Below are 18473 nucleotides of genomic sequence, written 5' to 3' on the forward strand. Positions count from 1 at the left end.
AGGGATACAAAGATGAGAAAGACTGGGTTTTGAAGGATGAATAGGAGTCTGCTGTGAAGCCCACTGAGTTGCTATCAGCTGAGTAGGGGAGATCAATCTCAACATAAATAACCTTTCTGTGTTAGAGTAGGGTTGGCTAGCTTTTATATAAAAAAGCTAGCTAGTAAATATTTTAGGCTTTGTGAGTCTAATAGTATCCACTCTTTCAGTGCAAAAATAGCTGTAGGCAATGTATAAATGAATGACTGTGTCTGTGTTTCAATAAAACTTTATTTATAAGTAGAGTCAGTGGGTCCTATTTGGCCCATAGGCCAAATAGTTTGCTGAGCCCTGTGTTTGAGGAATGTCATAATATGGGAATATTGATATTACTAAGGATAATAACGAAAGCTACCATTTGGATAGCTTACTCTATGCCATCCCCTTACATGACACTGTATACACATTTTATGTATATGTGCATCCTTATCTTTCACAACAACTTGTGGAGACTCTGAGATTCAAGAGTCAAAGTCGCAGAGCTAGGAAGTGCAGTTCAAGATAAAATCCAACCCTGTTTGGCTCTACAGTATATGTTGCCAACTAAACAATTAAAAATTCTGATGGGAAATGGGCAGAGGGGTTAATCTGGTGAAGGTTGTGTCGGGGATATTAAAGCATGAGGAATATGGAGACAGATGCCAGATGTGGGCCTTCGAGGCAGAAGGAGTGGCACAGAGATTTGGAAGTTCAGGGAATATTCTGGAAACTGGGGCAATAGGTGTGGATTGGGGGGGTGGGGCAGGGGACATCTTGATGGTAGAGGCTGGGGAAGAAACAGGAGAGGTGGGTAATCTCAGGGCAAAGAGTCTGGCCTGGGTGCCAAGGAACCTGGACTTTATTATGGATCAGGGTTTCTCCAGCTCTGGTTCCTAGATATGCTTCACCAGAATCGCCTGAGGGACTACTAACTGTGTAGATTCAACTGTGTAGATTCCCAGGGCCCCAACCCCAGATATTTTTCATTTGGTAGATCTGGGATGGGTCTGAGAATATGCATCTTATCAAGCACTGCAGATGATTCTGGTAAACATTCTCAAGTCAAGGATTGGTGCATGGAAAGCCATTGAAGTGATTTTAATCAAGGGAGACATTTAACCAAGGCTATGTTTTAGGAAGACCACTTCCACTTGGAAGATGGATTACTTCTTTAGAGAACCAACCCTCCTGGGGGTCCATTTCCTGGGTCATTTATTAGCTTCTCTCACCTGCAAGTGCAGATAAGAAGTTTCCAGAAGCTTCAGAATTTCTTGGGAGTTCCCATCATGGCTTGATGGAAACAAATCTGACTGACCTTGCTCAGTGGGTTAAGGATCCAACATTGCTGTGAGCTCTGGTATAGGCTGAAGATGTGGCTGGGATCTGGCATTGCTGTGGCTGTGGCGTAGGCTGGAAGCTGCAGTTCCAATTTGACCTGGGAACCTCCATATGCTGTGGGTGTGGCCCTAAAAAGACAAAAAAAAAGACAAAAAAAAAAGAATTTCCAGAAGCTTTTTTTTTTTTTTGCCACTTTTTAGGGTCACACTTGTGGACCCAAGCCACATGTAACCCATGGCTTGAGTCAACACCAGATCCTGAACCCACTGAGTGAGGCCAGGGATCAAACCTGCATCCTCATAGATACTAGTCAGGTTCTTAACCTACTGAGCCACAACAGGAACTCCACCAGAAGCTTCTTAAGAACAACTCAACTTAAACCCTAGATTGAACTCTATGCTGTTTACCAAAGAGTTAACTTAAGGAGAAATATTATACATACAACAAACTGCAATTTAGCAGACAGAACATTTGTGAATCTGATGTTATCTTTGGAGTTCCCGTCATGGCGCAGTGGTTAACAAATCCAACTAGGAACCATGAGGTTGCGGGTTCGATCCCTTGCCTTGCTCAGTGGGTTAACGATCCAGCGTTGCCATGAGCTGTGGTGTAGGTCGCAGATGCAGCTCAGATCCCGTGTTGCTGTGGCTCTGGCGTAGGCCAGTGGCTACAGCTCCGATTCAACCCCTAGCCTGGGAAACTCCATATGCCGCGGGAGCAGCCCAAGAATCGGCAAAAAGACAAAATAAATAAATAAATAAATCATTTGTAAAAATGGGGGAAAAAACATAAAAAAAAAAAAAAGATATCTTCTCCAGGGTGAATCAGTGAATACTTAGCCAGAAAAACCTCTCCTGGTCCTGTGTTGGTGTTTCTTTTATGCCACCACAGCTCCTGGGTTCTCTTTGGCCCTAGAAGCCTCGTTATGGTGTGTTGAACAGAATCCTGGGTTTGGAGCCAGACTACCCTGAACTCAACTTCTGTTTACAGTGCTTAGTCATTGTAGTGCCTGGAGCAAATTACTCAGCCTTTCTTAGCTTCTCATCTGTAGAATGGGAATCATAGTACCAGGCAGGGCTGTTGTAAGGACTGAATAAGATAAAAGCATGTAAGGAGCCGGACAGAGTACCTGGTCCAAGAAATATGGGTTCTGTTCTGCTGATGCGTCAGAATTGTTTCCACGCACTTGCCATCTTTCAACTGGGGGAAGATGACAACTGCCCCGGAGAGGGAGTCTCTATGGTTATTTCCAGTCTCAGACCATAAAGCAGCTGTGGTTTCTCATGCCTCTTCAAGTAGCAGCACACTGAAAGTCACATGCCTCAGGCCACCAGAGTTTGCTGTTGGGACAGCCTTTTCTAAGTGCCCGCTTTTTTTTTTTTTTTTTTTTTTGGGTCTTTTGTCTTTTTAGGGCCGCACCCAAGGCATATGGAGGTTCCCAGGCAAGGGGTCTAATTGGAGCTACTGCCGCCGGCCTACGCCACATCCACAGCAAGGCAGGATCTGAACTGCATCTGTGACATACACCACAAGCTCAGGGCAACGCTGGATCCTTCAACCACTGAGCGAGGGCAGGGATGGAACCCATGTCCTCATGGATGCTAGTCCAGTTCGTTAACTGCTGAGCCATGACGGGAACTCCCCAAGCTCCTGCTTTTGCCCTCCCCATCCCCAGCCTCCCAGGCCTTTTTACATCACTGTTTACCTTGTTCCCAAGCGGCGCTTAAACACTCAAGTCCTGGAGCTATTTGCGTAGATCTGAACACCAAGAGAATTGCTCCATTTTACTTTGGCGCATGGCTTCCTGTGGCCACAGCCTCTGCCCAAGGAGCATCTTTTGAGTTGACCAAACTGCAAATGCAGTGCCTTTGCGTGAGGGAGGGGGCACACTTGCTGCATATGGAGATTCCCAAGCTAGGGGTCAAATTGGAGCTGTAGCCACCGGCCTACACTACAGCCGCAGCCATGCAGGATGCAAGCCACATCTGCTGCCTGCACCACAGCTCACAGCAACGACAGATCCCTAACCCACTGAGTGAAGCCAGGGCTCAAACCTGCATCCTCATGGATGCTAGTCAGATTTGTTTCCCCTGAGTCACGACGGGAACTCTGCAAGTGCAGTTCTATTCAGATTCCTGGGTGAAAAAAAGATCCCAGCCAAGATCCACGACTGCTCCTGTCCCTCTCCAGGCCTCGACGGACAAAGTGTGAGCTTCCTCCTGGTCCTGTCAACTGGAGTCCTCACCCAAAACTCTGGGGCTGGGGTCCAGGACAGAGAGCAGCGATCATGTCCATACAGCCTCCTGTTGCCATTGCTGGGGGCTCGGGTCTGCTATCCTGGGGAAGGTGAACAGTCTGACTTTGAGCTGCAGAGTAGGTGGCATGAATGTGCTAGAGGCAACAACATTTGAAAATCATTTGAAGGTTGAAATTTGACTCAACAAACATGTTTCTGTGTTTCACCGTGCTGTCTTTTAGGCAGGAACATGCAGGCTGCTCAAACCTAGTCTTGCTTCTGGAGCCTGAGTTTAAAAGAGTGTGTGGGGGGTAGGTGAAGGGTGGAGGATGGGCATTGCGGGGGTGGGGTTTGGGCTGGGGATTCTGGGAGGATGCTGAGCCCATCAGTGGGGGCAGGAAAAGCAGTATGAGGAGCAGGTCCTGAGGAAACAGACATGGTGATGTTTAATTAGGGAAAAACTTAGGGCAAGTGCATTTGCTTCAGGTCTGTTTTCCAGATCAAGCTTTCATTTAGGCAGCAGACTGGTGAGGGGAGAGGTCTTTGGTGTTGAGAAAGACCCTGGACAGCCTGCTTTACAAAGACTCAGCTGTGTGTCCCAGTTGGAACTCTATACTGCAAGAGGCAAAAAAGCCAACATAAGCCAGTTTAAGCAGAAAGGGGTATCCATTGGTTCTTGAACCATAAAAGGCCAGGGATATCAGGCACAGCTTGATCAGGGCCTTAGATGATAGCCTCAGAACCTAGTTTCTTTCTGGCTCTTTGCTGTATTCTCTTTCACATTGATTCCATTCTTAGACAAATTCTTTATCATCACAATGAGTGTTCTGTTTTCATCCTCTTACATTATTAAAAGGTCAACCCTTAAGCATAAGATTCTTATTCCCAGTATGCCCAGCAAAAGTCTGATTGTATCTCATTGGCTCTGGTCGTTCACATACTCACCCTTGAGCCAATCACTGTAGTGGGGAAAGTGATGCAAAGATGGCCACAGGCTGCCTCCAGCCCTGGGGTTGACAGACTACTGATTGTATGACTGCTCTCAATAGGCTATAGGGACCCCAGACTCATGGAACAGAAAGAAGGGCACAGGCTGGCAACTTAGCCCAACTCTGTACTGTAAAGATGGGGAGACTGAGGGCCGACTGGCGAAGGAACTCATCCCCACTCAGGCTGCTAATGTCACAGTCTTCTCTCCACTCCTCGAAGAGTCCCCTGTCACCAACCCCTTGCAATCCTTCCTTTGGTCTCCTGAAGGACACATTGGGCCTGCCTCTTTCCCGCCGCCCAGCCCAGGTTACTGGACCTATTTCCACAGCTTGAGAACCCAATTCCCAGCACGCGGAGATAAACAGGGGGTGGAGCTTGAGCTGGGTGCTCCCACCCAGTGGGGAAAAGCTATCCCCTCTGTTTGTCTTAAATGCTGCAGCTGCTTCCTATCTGCCCCGGGGGATGCTGTGGGAAGGACTTTCAGTTCTGCACCTCAGCTAGGACAGCCCTGGCTGGACCTGAGGTAGGGCTGTCATCTGGAACAATCCAGATCCCCCATCTGGAAACCTCTCCCAATAACTCTCGTTCTGGGTCCCCTGAGGTGAGAGAAGAACAGGAGTGACTCTGCTCCTGAGAAAGAACCAAGACCCCATTTGGGCACAGGAGACTCAAGTTTTGTTCCTGACTCTGACCTTGCCTGTGTAACCTTGAACAAGTCATTTTTTCCGTGTGAGACTTGCCTTTCTCATTGGTGCAATGGAAAGATAATACCTTCTTCACAGAGCTGAGAGGGTTCACATGCTGATCAATAATATCACATGTAGTGCACTGTGTGTGTAGCCGGCCAGATGAAAAGCAAGATTTGATTCCTAGAATCCTTTCTTTCAAAAGGAGGGGCTCGCAGGTACTAAGCTCTGGACCCGTGCTTTGTTCCCACAGCTGGGGCACTAGACAGAAGCTCTCTGCCTTCAGGCTTGGCAGATGTGGTTAGTGTCCAGGAAACTGCTACTTGGCAGATGGGGGCAGCTACAAGGTGCTATCATGGACCCGAGAGCACATAGCATCCGGAAGAGGTCAGGGAAGGTTTCCTGGGGAGGCAGCCTTGAAGGAGACACTCGGAACCCAGGCGTCCTGCACGCCACTGACACTGAGCAGACACAAGCATTTCTGGGACGAATGGGTGATTGAGTTGGGCACCCTGCAGGCCATCTTTTCTTTCTGACTTTCCCAAACCAGTTCCCACATGTAAACCCTGATGGTCACGCCCCAGGACAAAGCTGGGAAGGGAAGGGGAGAAGGAGGGGTCAAGAGGGAAGGAATGGCAAAGAGAGATACACTGAGAACTGGACTTCATTCATTTTATTTTTTTTCTTTGGGGGTAAGGGTGTCGCTGAGTCAAGGAAGAAATTTTGTTTTTGTTTGGAACAAAGTTCCCAAGGTGATAGGGTGCTGATCCTGGCTTTTCAGACAGGCTGCTCCTGATGGTTCCCTTTAATTTTTCAGGACACCAAGGAGACTTTTTCTCCCCTTTAACAACTCCATTAGTTGTTATGCAAGTAAGTCAGGTGTATTGTTGGAAAAAAGGGAAAATATAGACAAATATTTAAAAGATGCTAGATTGAATTTATTCTTAATTCCATTTGAAGATAACCTTTTTCTTTTTTTTTTTTTTTTTTTGGTCTTTTTTAGAGCCGCACTTGCGGCCTATGGTTAGGGGTTCAATCAGAGCTGTAGCTGCTGGCCTGTGCCACAGCCACAGCCATGCCAGATCCGAGCCATGTCTGCGGCCTATACCACAGCTCACGGCAACACCAGATCCTTAACCCACTGAGCATGGCCAGGGATCGAACCCACGTCCTCATGGATACTAGTCAGATTCATTTCCAATGAGCCACGATAGGAACTCCACTTCTCACTGCTTTTAATCTGCTGTGGGCTGGAAAACCAGGAAACCAAGCCTGAAGGGGAGTACACCTTTGTCGTATGAGGCTGCTTGTGTTATCAATATTCTTTTTCTCAGATGTGAGTAAAATATTTCTTATGTATTTACTGTGTGCTGGATATTTTATAGGCCTGTTTTGTTTTGTTTTGTTTTGTTTTATTTTATTTGTCTTTTTGGGGCCACACCTGCAGCATATGGAGATTCCCAAGTTAGGGGTCAAATCAGAGCTATAGCCACCGGCCAATGCCAGATCCGAGCTGTGTCTGCGATCTACACCACAACTCATGGCAATGCCGGATCCTTAACCCACTGAGCGAGGGCAGGGATTGAACCTGCATCCTCCTGGATGCTAGTCAGATTCGTTTCCACTGAGCTATGATGGGAACTCCTACAGGCCTATTTTATTGGTATCTCACAACAGTGCTCTGAGAGAAGTATCTTAACCCTGGGTGACAAACAGCAGCCTGATCCCAGAGAAGTTCATGACTTTGTCAAGGGCCGCTGAGCTGTAAGTGCCAGCACTGTGATGGAACCTGGTTTGTTTCACTCCCAAATCCCCGCCCCTCTGGCTACCATGGCTCGTGCTGGCTGCCAAGCCTGGGCTGGAATTAGTTTGATGACATGGCCAGAGGCAGGGCCACTGGGCTGGGGAGATGCTTCTGCATGGAGCAGGGCTCAGCCTCCCACGAAGCTGTGAGGCCAGGCAAAGGGCCTGGACTGCAAGGAGAGATTCATAGCATTGCAAATAACCCAGAGAACACATGGGATGGGGCCTTATCAGTCTTGGGCATGGAGGGGTGGGGAGGGGAAGCCTCTGCTTAGCCCACTGGCCTCAAATAGTGCTCGTAGTCGGCGCTGCTTATTGGACTTGATTTGGATTAGCATAATTAGCACAAAAAGCCCAAGGGAACATTTTGTCTTGGTTTAAATTAGAGGTGACAGTTGGTGACTGCAGACTAAATCTTGACCAGCAATGTGTTTGTTTGGGAGCATGCTATTTCTCTAACTTTTTGAATTAGATTTAACATTTATCAGTTGGGGGATTTCATACTTTAGCATTTGGGATTTTGGCTTTTCTTGCAAAAATTGGGAGCTCTAGCCAACAAAGCTTGGTATACTTCTATGACCCCCAAATTGAATATAACCACCCCCGTTAGATGGTGCCTGTGCTCTGGGGTTAGCCGTATTCCATAAAAGCTGTCATTCATCTCACCTGCCTGGACCCTGAAGGATTTGAATTTCCACCTTTGCATGAATCCTGTTTTTATAGAAGCTGGTTGCCAGGTAAACCAAAGGCTTCTTAACTCTGTTTATTAGTGATATGGTTTTAGTCATCATTAATTCAACCAGCATTTACTGAGTGGGTCATTTTGCGTTTCACCCTGTACCGGATATGCGTCATAAAAATATGAGTATTTCTCAGAGTTCCTGTTGTGGCTCAATGGGTTAAGAAGCCGACATAGTATCTGTGAGGATGCAGGTTCAATTCCTGGTCTCTCTCAGCGGGTTAAGCATCCAGTGTTTCCACAAGCTGTGGCATAGGTCACAGATGCAGCTCAGATTTGGTGTTGCTGTGGATGTGGCATAGGCTGGCAGCTGTAGCTCTGATTTGACCCCTAGTCTGGGAACTTCCATATGTTGCAGGTGCATTCATAAAAAGAAAAAAAAAGGATACTTCTTAAAACAGTCATAAAAATATGAATCTTCCCTGCTGTTGAGGTGCTCAAATTCTAGCTGAGTTGAGGTCTGTGCAAATTGCTCCGGGAGAACAGAAACTGAATAATCCTCCCTTGCTCCCCGCCAAGATGCCTGTGTCCTAATCCCTGGACCTGTGAATATGTTACCTTAAATGGAAAAAGGACCTTTGCAAATATGATTAGGTTAAGGCTACTTAGATTTGGAGATCATCTTGCGTTATCTGCGTGGGGCCGGTGAAATCCCACAGGTCCTTATAAGAAGGAGGCAGGACAAAGTCAGACAAGAAGGAAATACAAGGGTGGAAGCAGAGGTGAGAGAAGAGAAAAGACTCTACACTACAGGCTTAGAAGATGGAGAAAGGGCCACTAGCCAAGGAATGTGGGCAACCTCTTAGAGCTGGAAAAGCAGGGAGATGGATTCTCCCTTGGACTCTGCAGAAGGAACACAGCCTGCTGATACTGATCTTAGCTCACCAAGACTGATTTTGGACTTCAGATCCCCAGAACAGTAAGATGATAAATCCGAATTGTTTTCAGAGACCAAGTTTGTGGTAATTTATCACAGCAGCTATATAGAACTAACATGGGAAGGGAGACATTTTTGCTTGGGCTGAAGAGAAGGAATGGGTTTATGAAAGAGGGAATATTTGAATGGGATGAATTGGAGTTCATCAGGTATAGAAAGGGGGTAGAAGGCAGCCCAGGCGTAAGGAAGAGGATTGTGCAAAAGATGTAAGAAAGCAGGGCATATTTGGAGGTTGGCTGTTGATCCATGGTGGTTGGACCATAAGGTGTATGAAGGTTGAAATAAGAGATGGGGCCAGGGAGAAGGGCTGGGATCATGACTTAGAACTGGTCCCATGGGAAAAGGGAGTCCTCAAAGATGATAAGAAAGGCAAGGATGATCCAATATATGTTTTGGGTGCTCTGGCATCTTGTGGAAGGTGGTTGGCAGGGGGCAGACCAGAGATAAGGAGACCCATGAGACCATTGCGGTGACTCAGATCAGAGCCATGGCAAGGATGGTCATGGGAAGGAGGGAAGTGACCAAAGACATCTGAACTAGGATTGACAGGATTCGGAGTCTAACTGAACATGGGGAGGGATGCTGACCACTGGGGTTTTAGCTTGAGTGTGTTCATTAAGGCATAGCAGTGGGCTTGCGGGAGAGCAGAGCTGGGGTTCAGGAAGAAATGGTGGATTCTGTTTGGGACATGGTGAGTGTGAAGGGCTCATGATGCACCTGGGAAGAGTGGTCCAAAGGCAGTTGTCAATCCCATCTCCATAGCCCTGCCATCTGGGGTGACGTGCCAGCCACCTGCATTCCTTTTCTTCCCTGGCAGAGCTGAGGAGCAGGGTGCCTGGCCCTGAGAGGTAGTGGTGCACTAGTCAATGTTTAACAGCAAGCTCTCTGGGGGAAAAAAGATTTTGATATATTGCATTTACTGATTCCTGTGGTATAAATACTCCCATCATGACCAATTTTAAGCAACTGACTCAACATCACTGAACGTGGAATTGGGAAGAGCATCATAGATGGTGTTCCCTCCATATGATACACTAGAAATAAATCACCTCAAGAGCAAGGTAATAATAGAATGTAGTACAAAAAAGGGACATCGTTACTATGGGTATTTATCTCCTTCGTTTCTAATGTAATTTTTAGTACTGTCTGTGTTTAACGACCAGCCCATGAAACAACTTGACAATTTTACATTGGGCTCTCATGAGCCTGTACGAGCAGGTGCCAGCACACCACTGGAGAAGTTCCCACAAAGTACAGATGGAAGGGGCCAGAAAAATCCACCTTGTTCCTAGACAGCTTCGTGACTCCCTGAGGTCACACACCTAGGAGGGCAGAGTCAGCCCTGGCATCTCTAGGAGGCAGTGCCCGGTCCTTCATTCTTTTCTGATGGTCCCTTGGTGCCCTGGCCATCCTCACAGACCCTGGGGGACACTGTGTGATCCTTGACCCCAGGATGATGACTCATGTCACCCTGGAGTGAGTGACTCAGGGAAGAGGCTGCTGGGCGGCCTGGAACAAAGACCCGGGCGAGATTTCTTTCTCCTGGGAACTAAATGGGAGGCTCAGATCCTTTTCTGCTGTTCCCGGTGCCTTTGAACTGCTTCCGATTAAGCAATTGCACATATTTCCAAGAAGAAAAAAAGTTTTTCAAGTGGACTGATTTTTAAAAAAAGACTTGCTGAAGTGAACAAGCTGGCAAGGAAAGCTGGGGAGATGTTGGCATCCTTCCTGTCCTGGCTGGGGCTTGCGCTGGGGTGGGTGGAGGTCTGGCTGGGGCTTGGCTGTTTTTCAGGGGGTATAGACCCTGGATCCCTGGCACTTCAGGGTCTCTCCAGTCCTCCCCTTCTTCCAGAGTGTCATCTAAGCCACGGGGCTTCCCAAAGGCCGGACAGTGGGGTGCGGAGTGTGCCCAGCAGGTGACAAGTCATCTTTCATGTTTCTATCAGTCCTTGCTTGGTAGGTAACCTCTGAATCCACCTTCTCAAGGCGCCTTAGGTCTGGCAACTCTCTGCTCCCAGGCACACAGAAGTCACTCCCAGGCACACAGAAGTCACTGCGCTCTTGCCCTGTGCCCCCACCCGCCCCCAAGGATGTGAGAAACCCTAGATGGGTGTCTTAACAGGCCTCATCCATCAAGTTGTACCAAAGAGAGACATTTCTCCTCTTTGGGGTCTTCTCCTCTGGGTTCTACCTGGGAAACGGGGCCCAAGACCTCTCTGCTCTCAAACTGGGGGATCTTTTCCCACCTTCTCAGGGGACAGGGCACTGGCCCCTTTCTCAGGGACTCAACTAGCATCTCCCTTCACGCTGCTTCCACTCCACCTCTCTCACTTCTCTTTTGCACCATAATCCTGGCTGGTCTTGGAAGGGGGGAGGGGAGACTGACCCACACTTAGGATGTCTTTGCCCAAATCTTTTTTTTTGGTTTTTAGAACCATACCTGTGGCAGATGGAAGTTCTAGGAGGCTAGGAGTCAAAGTGGAGTTGCAGCTGCCAGCCTACAGCAATGCCGTCTGAGACCTACACCACAGCCCATGGCAACGCCAGATCCTTAATCCACTGAGCGAGGCCAGGGATCGAACCCGCATCCTCATGGATCCTAGTTGGGTTCGTTACCTCTGAGCCATGACAGGAACTCCCCACACCTTTTTTTTCTGTGCCAAGAACCCTTCCCATCTCCTTACAGGGCTAGCCCTTTGTGATACATAAGGCAGAGCTGGGCTCATTTTTCTCTACCTCCAGCTGCTACGAGTGTTCCTCTCACCCTCCCAGACAGTGAGATGGCTTTGCTATTTGCCTGTGGGGGAAAGGAGATGTGACAGATAGTGCGGAGTCTCCTGCAGTTCCAGACATGCCGTCTATCTGGCGTAGCCTCCCCGCCCCCAACCCACAGCCAAGCCTCGTGCCCACTCTTGTACTCCTGCCCTGGGTCCTGGCCCTGCCTCCCCTCCTGGATGTTGTCCTGCCACTGGTCTCAGCAGATGCTGCCTCTTTCAGAGCTCAAAGGGGTTCTGAATCTGAGGAGGACACCACCCCCAGCCAACAGAGCCTGTAAGAGAGCCTCAGGGCTGAAGAGCATGGCCAGAGGGTCCAGACCCCAGGGAGTGTCAGGAGTGCTCGGGGCCAGCCCTGCTGACAGCCTCTGTGCTTCCAGGCAGGGGCCCAGAAAGCCTGATGAGGGTGAGAAGTCACTGAGGGTCTCTTCCAGTGCCTCCCCTCTTCATTGCCCCCAAGGCCTTTTCCTTTCATCCTTTTATAACCCCCCCTGGCTACTCACTTCCCCCTTTCAATCCAGATCTGCTTTCAGGATGGAAATGTGGGGCTCCCCCTGATATGCCGAGGGCTGTGCTCCCTTCTTCAGTCATTCATTCTCCCATTTATTGTGCAGCTTTGGGAGTCAGGTTAGGGTTAGATGAAACCTCCCTCGCAGAATGAAAACCTCTGTCCTTTGGGAGTCAGCACACGGATGGCAGAAAGGTCTGGGACTTTGGAACTAGACAGATCTGGGACTGACCACAGCCCAGACCTAGGATGGCCACAGCCCGAACCTGGGGCTGACCGTAGCACTGCACCCTCTCTCTCTAAACCCACTGCTGCAGCCTCTGGCTGCTCAGCAGCAGAATGAATACCAGCATCGCCAGAGCACGTGAGCCCTCATGAGTTTAATTCCAGGCTTGCTGGATGCTCTTTTATCTGTTTGTCAGTACAGAGGAGAAGCCCCGGCCGGGCCAGGACTGTGTCTCCTTAACTTGCAAGAGACAAAGCCCAGAACTCTGCCACCCAGAATGAACACCAAACTCTGAGTTTTGGTGATGCTGTGGCTCCAAGAACTCAGCTGCCTGATTCAGAGGATGGGAAAGGAGCTCGTTGAGTGTATACTCTGTGCAGACACCCTGTGTGTAGTTGCTAATTTAACCCTTATGGCAACTTGAAAAGGTAGGCACTATTCCTTCCATTTTACAGATGAGAAAACTGAGGCCAGGAAGAGACTAATCCCGCAAGAAAGAGGTAAGGAAGAATTAGAACCCAGTCTGCCAAGGTCCACAGCCCTCTCACAGCATCCCAAGGTTGGGAAGTAGGATGGGGCTATCCTGAGGGAGACTCCCATTGGGCTCACTTCTGGGGGTACAGAATCCAGCTCTGCAGCGGGCCAGGCCCAGAGTCCCACGAACATACCACTCAGCACTTGGAGCTGATCTCTGATGCCCAAGGAGATTTTCCACGTGTGTCCCAAGCTGCCTGGGAGTTGGGAGCATTTTCACTTGCCCAAGATCAGGGGCACCGCCAAGGGACACCTGCTTTCACAGCAGGACACACCAGCTTATTATTTCCTAAAAGCAAACTTTTCAAGTAAGATGCCAGAAGGCTGACGTGTGTAGTGGGGCTGGGAGGCAGGGGTTCTGGGACTTTGGCTGCTCCTCACTCACAGATGTGGCCTTGGTGGAGTCCCTGTCCCTGTCCAGGCCTATAGCATGGGAGCTGGGGTCAGGACTGGCTCTGCACTGGCCTCCCTGTCATCCTCTGAGTTTGCAAAGGGGCTGAGAGGCCTATGTGTGCAGTCAGCCTAAACAATTCCCTCCATCAAATTCTTCATCTAGAGATAGAACAGTGGTATTAATAGCAAGCTAATCTCTTTCAAATTCTTTGTGCTGCTAAAATGAAAGCAAAAATTCAAAGCTGGAAGAACAAAAAAAAAAAACCCCAAAAAGACAAAAAAAAACCTCCCTTCTGAGAATTCTGAGTCACTCCAGAAAGGTCAGTGGAGTCTGGGTTAACCCGCTGTTTCCCAGAAGGGCCTCTGGCTCTTCCTACACCCAAAGATTAACAGAGGGAGCAGGAGAGCTGCTGGGTGGCTGTAGGCTGTGCTTCTGGGACTCTGGTTTCAGAGGGCTTTGGTCTTTTCTGAACTGGTTGCAAGGCTCTGGGAGAGGCATCCTTGGGACACTACTAAGGGGCCACTGCTTGCCAAGAACACTACCCATGAGCTAGTGGACTTCACCCTGCAGGGAGCTGGGGAGTCAGACCTGTGGTTGACTTCCAGCCCTGCTGCTCATGGGTGATGTGACTTTGGGCAAGTCTTTGAGCCTCTGTTTTCTCATCTGGAAAATGGGACTAATCATAACATTGTTAGTAATAGTACTTTTGTTACCCACCTCAAGGGTTGCTGAGAGCACCGAAGGGAATGGTTTCTGTAAAGGCCCTTGTGAACTCCTGACTCTTGCATGATGGCTCCCATGCCTAAGGGATGTAGGCAGCCCCACAAGAAGCCACCCCCCTCCCGTGGCTGAGGTGTGCAGGCTGGAGGTGTCCTGCCAGTTGTGGATGGGCATGCCTATGTTTGTATAGCCCTCTGCCAGAGCAGCCCCCTCCTGTACTCTCCCCACAGCCCACAGGGTCCTGCAGCAGCTATTCCCAGGGGCAGAGCCTGTGCTGCTCACCTAACAAGTGTGGGCCTTTCTGGGGTGAAAGGTCAGATGTATATGCTAACAGGCTGTTGTATGAGTGGAAGAATCAGAAGGCACGGGGGCGAACGCATGGACCCACTGACCGATGGATGGATGAATGGGTACATTTGTCCTACACACAGCAGGGGCCATGCAGCCCCAAACAGGTGGCTCACTCTTTTCTTTTGTTCTGCTAAGACTCCTGGCCTGGCAACCTGTTGCTTCCTCTCCCTTGCCCACCAATATCCTTATCACCCTGGGAATGCATGTTCTGACGCTCCCGTGCAGGGCAGGATCCCCATGCTGGGTTCAGCTGCTACACTCCAGCAGAACTCCTGGTGGAGGAGGCCCAGTAGAGGAGGGGAGAGATGAGGGGCCTTGAATCAAACTAGCCTCAGTTATAATCCTTGGCCTGCCACTTATTAGCTGTGTGATCCCGAGCAAGTTGCTATACCTCTCTGATCCTTAGTGCCTTAATGTATAAAATGCAAATAACAAGATATCACCTGAAATGCACCTCGCATAGTGTCCGATACTCAGTAGGCAACCTAGAAATATCTAATGAAAACAACGAATGAGGAGTTCCCATCATGGCTCAGTGGTTAACGAACCCGACTAGTATCCGTGAGGATGTGGGTTCTATCCCTGGCTTCATTCATTGGGTTAAGCATCTGGAGTTGCCATGAGCTGTGGTGTAGGTTGCGTACTTGGCTTGGATCTTGCATTGCTGTGGCTGTGGCGTGCGCCAGCAGCTTCAGCTCTGATTGGACCCCTAGCATGGGAACCTCCACATGCTGCTGGTATGGCCCTAAAAAGACAAAAAAAAAAAAAAAAAAAGAAAGAAAGAAAAAACAGAAAAAAAGAAAGAAAGAATAAAAGCATATGAGTTTGCTTTCCTAAATGCATAGCCAGGGGCAGATAAAAAAATATTTAAATGTGGTTTAGAGACTTTGGGACTTTCTGGTTACACAAATGATTGGACAGCTATTCCAGCAGAGGCTTAGGTAATTTGCACTAGGTACCAAGGTAACTGGACCAGTCAAGCTGCTTCTCATCTTTGCACCTCAGTTTTCCTTTCTGTAAAATGGGCCAAGCTGTATGCTTAAGCACTGGCTGGGGGCAGAGGACAGTTCAAAGTGCTGCTGGCTCTTGGAAGTGACCCACCTAACCCTTTACTGACCAGGTTGGAGCGGCAGCAAGAAGGGCCCTGAAAATGAGTTGAAGAAGGAGCAGCTCAGAGACCAAGCATTACTAAATATTTTTTCCTTTTTTGGATCGGTGCTCTAGATCACCACTTCCTGGAGATTGTGTTCTAAACTTTGCCATGATGGATGCGAGGTCCGCGTGCCCATGAGCTCCAGCGGAACTCAGATGTCACCCTGGGGGAGGGACTCGGCTTTTACCTTGCTATTTTAAGCAGTGAGTTTATAATAATGGATGGGAGAGAAAGCGATGGGGCAAGAGCAGCGTGGGAATGGCCTGGACTGCTGGGGCTCCCCCTGAGGACCTCGGGGTTCTGTCCTGTTGAGAGTGGGTCCTCAGCCAGCCTCCACTCTGCTCTATCTTGCAACAGCTGACACCTCTTCGTGCGTGTCTGACTTAATTCATTTCTGTTTTACTTTGCTTTCTGACCCAGGGACTGACTAAAGGTCTTTTCCTGAGGAGCAGGAGGTGGAGAAAATGAGGTGGAGATATTTCTGATGCCACTTTGGAATACCGTGATCCCAGAATCCTATGGGATGGGGCCCTCACACCTGCAGCTTGTTACAACTAGAAGTTCAGGATCAGGGATGCCCAGGGTTGGCAAAGGCCCCTGAAGTGGGTTAGGAATCTTATGACCCTTGACCCTGCCTTTGGTGAAACTATCCCAGGAATGGGGAACTCCCTACCTCACAGAGCAGCCCATTTCATTATCTGATGGTTCCAATCACTAGATCACTAGAAAGTTTTCCCTTGCCCTGATCTGACCCTTCAGTCATTGGCCATGCATCTGTCCTTAGGGACAATAGATATATATGCATGGCTTTCAAACACCTGCAAAGAGATTGTATTTCTTCCTGCACATTCTCGTTTCCAGCCTAAAGGGCTTTAATTCTTTAAGCACAAATTCTTGTCCTGCTCCCCCTTTTTTGAACATGCCCCAGTTTGTCTGAATCCCTCTTAGCATGCAGAGTACAATATACTTCATATAGATTAAGACACAAAAGAAAAAGTTCCCATGTTTGGAAACCATACTCTTTTTTTTTTTTTTTTTGTCTTTTAGGGCCCCACCCACAGCATATAGAGGTTCCCAGGCTAGGAGTTGAACTGGGGCTACAGCTACCAGTCTATACCATAGCCACAGCAATGCCAGATCTGAGCTGCATCTGCGACCTACACCACAGCCCATGGCAATACCAAATCCTTAACCCACTGAGCAAGGCCAGGGATCAAACCTGCATCCTCATGGATTCTAGTCAGATTTGTTTCTGTTGAGCCACAGCAGCAACTCTGGAAACCTCACTCCATTTAAGACAGCCTGTACCTGCACACACATCCCACATCATTTTAAGATTTTTCTTGGGAGGCGTAGTCAACTTTGCTGGTAGAATTGGGATTTGTGGATGTTCTTTTGCTGCCCTCAAACCCTTCTATGACATAATTTGTCCTGCACCATGGTTGTCACTGCTGCTGAAATCCGAGTAAATGTGATAGAAATTAATCACAGAGCCCACATTTGGGCAAACCTGTTGTTCAGTTTACTCATATAGAAACCATTTGGGGGAGTTCCCGTTGTGGCTCAGTGGTTAATAAACCTGATTAGCATCCATGAGGACGCAGGTTCAATCCCTGGCCTCTCTCAGTGGGTTAAGGATCTGGCGTTGCCATGGGCTGTGGTGTAGATCGCAGACACGGCTTGGATCCCGAGTTACTGTGGCTGTGGTGTAGGCTGGTGGCTACAGCTCCGATTGGACCCCTAGCCTGGGAATGTCCGTATGCCGTGGGTGTAGCCCTAAGAAAGAAAGAAAAAGAAACCATTTGGACTGGGAGTCATAGCTCTCATTCCTAAGAGCCAGGTTAAATCTGTCTTCTTGGCAATGACCCAACTTCCTGTCTCACCTCCTTCATTAAGCCTCCAGCTCTTCTCTTCAAAGAAACTCATTCAGCATTTCAGGGTTCATGGCTCAGTCTAACCACAATTTCTAGTGCGGAATCGTTTCTAAAACCATCTTCCACTTGTTCTAATCTCCAGAGGTAGGGACCCTTTGCTGGGCTCCTGCAGCTTCTCACTTCCAAAGTCTCTATCCCTCATCTTGTTTTCCATCTGCCTCCTCTCACTGGACTTCACACTCCTCAAGGGCCAAGACCACATCTTCATCATTTTCATGGTAGAGTAGGTGTGAGCGTTTATGGTGAGGGAATGCAGGACTCCGTTCGCGATCATCTGCTTGAGATGAGATTTCCTGAGCCGACCAGCAGGGGTCACCCCAGCTGTTTCTGAGCTCGATGGGGCTGCCTTTCCACTGCAGACAATGACAAAAATGGTGGCCCCAGAAACTAACCTTGGGGCTAAGGTTCTCCAGTTCTTTAGATACAAGTCAATAAGCACTTTTGGATGAATAGGCTGGGTATCCGTGAGCAGTTGGACCCCTGGCCTCCTCAGGGAGCTCAGGCAGAGGAGTGTGTCTGGTGGGACGTCTGTCAGAGATGTGGCTGACATCTCATCGAGCCTCCCCAGGGCACTCAGCCTCGGGGGCCCTCCTGAGCCCCTTCTGTGGGACCAACACCTGGTATCATGGGTGGTGGCAGGGATTTCTGGCTCCTCCTTCTGCAGCCTCCAACAGATAGCGCCTCGCCTAGGACCAGGACGTACTCAGTACAGCACAGTGTCCTCTGCTTGCTCTGTATGTGTGTCCCAGTAGTGCCCTGACCTTGGCAAAGCACAGGGTCTTAACATGACATCTGCCTCTGGTGGCTTTCGTCTGCTGCCCCCCAGAGCAGCTTCTTCAGGAAACCTCTGAGGAGTCAGAACCAGACTGGTGGTTGGTTCTTCGGGTCCCTGGAGGTGTCCCCCACCTCCCTAGGGCAGGGGGCCTGAGGGAGGTTAGGGGTGGGAAGAGCCCTCTGGACTCTGGCCAAGCATCTGGGCTGCAGACCAGCCTGTAGTTGTCTCTGGGAGCACCTACTCCATGCTGGGTGCTCCCTCTCTTTTTATCCTTGGGACAGTCCTGCATGATAGACAGTCTTATCTCTGCTCCCTGATGAGGAAATCAAGGCTCAGAGGTGAAGCCAATGTTCAAGG

The 18473-nt window shown here is 49.0% G+C and overlaps 1 protein-coding gene across 10 annotated transcripts in view; it reads left to right on the forward strand.

Moving 5' to 3' along the window:
- IRAG1 (inositol 1,4,5-triphosphate receptor associated 1) overlaps positions 1-18473 on the forward strand; it is a 145934-nt gene that overhangs the window by 31197 nt on the left and 96264 nt on the right. The window contains exon 1 of one of the 10 annotated variants that reach the window (XM_047776295.1): positions 8490-8729. The exons of the other annotated variants lie outside the window; for them this stretch is intronic. The gene's annotated coding sequence lies outside the window, so the exon portion shown is untranslated. Of the gene's footprint in view, positions 1-8489; positions 8730-18473 lie in introns of those variants that run through there. 10 annotated transcript variants of the gene reach the window in all.

The sequence above is a fragment of the Phacochoerus africanus genome, chromosome 4, assembly GCF_016906955.1.
Source record: "Phacochoerus africanus isolate WHEZ1 chromosome 4, ROS_Pafr_v1, whole genome shotgun sequence".
In the NCBI taxonomy this organism is placed as follows: domain Eukaryota; kingdom Metazoa; phylum Chordata; class Mammalia; order Artiodactyla; family Suidae; genus Phacochoerus; species Phacochoerus africanus.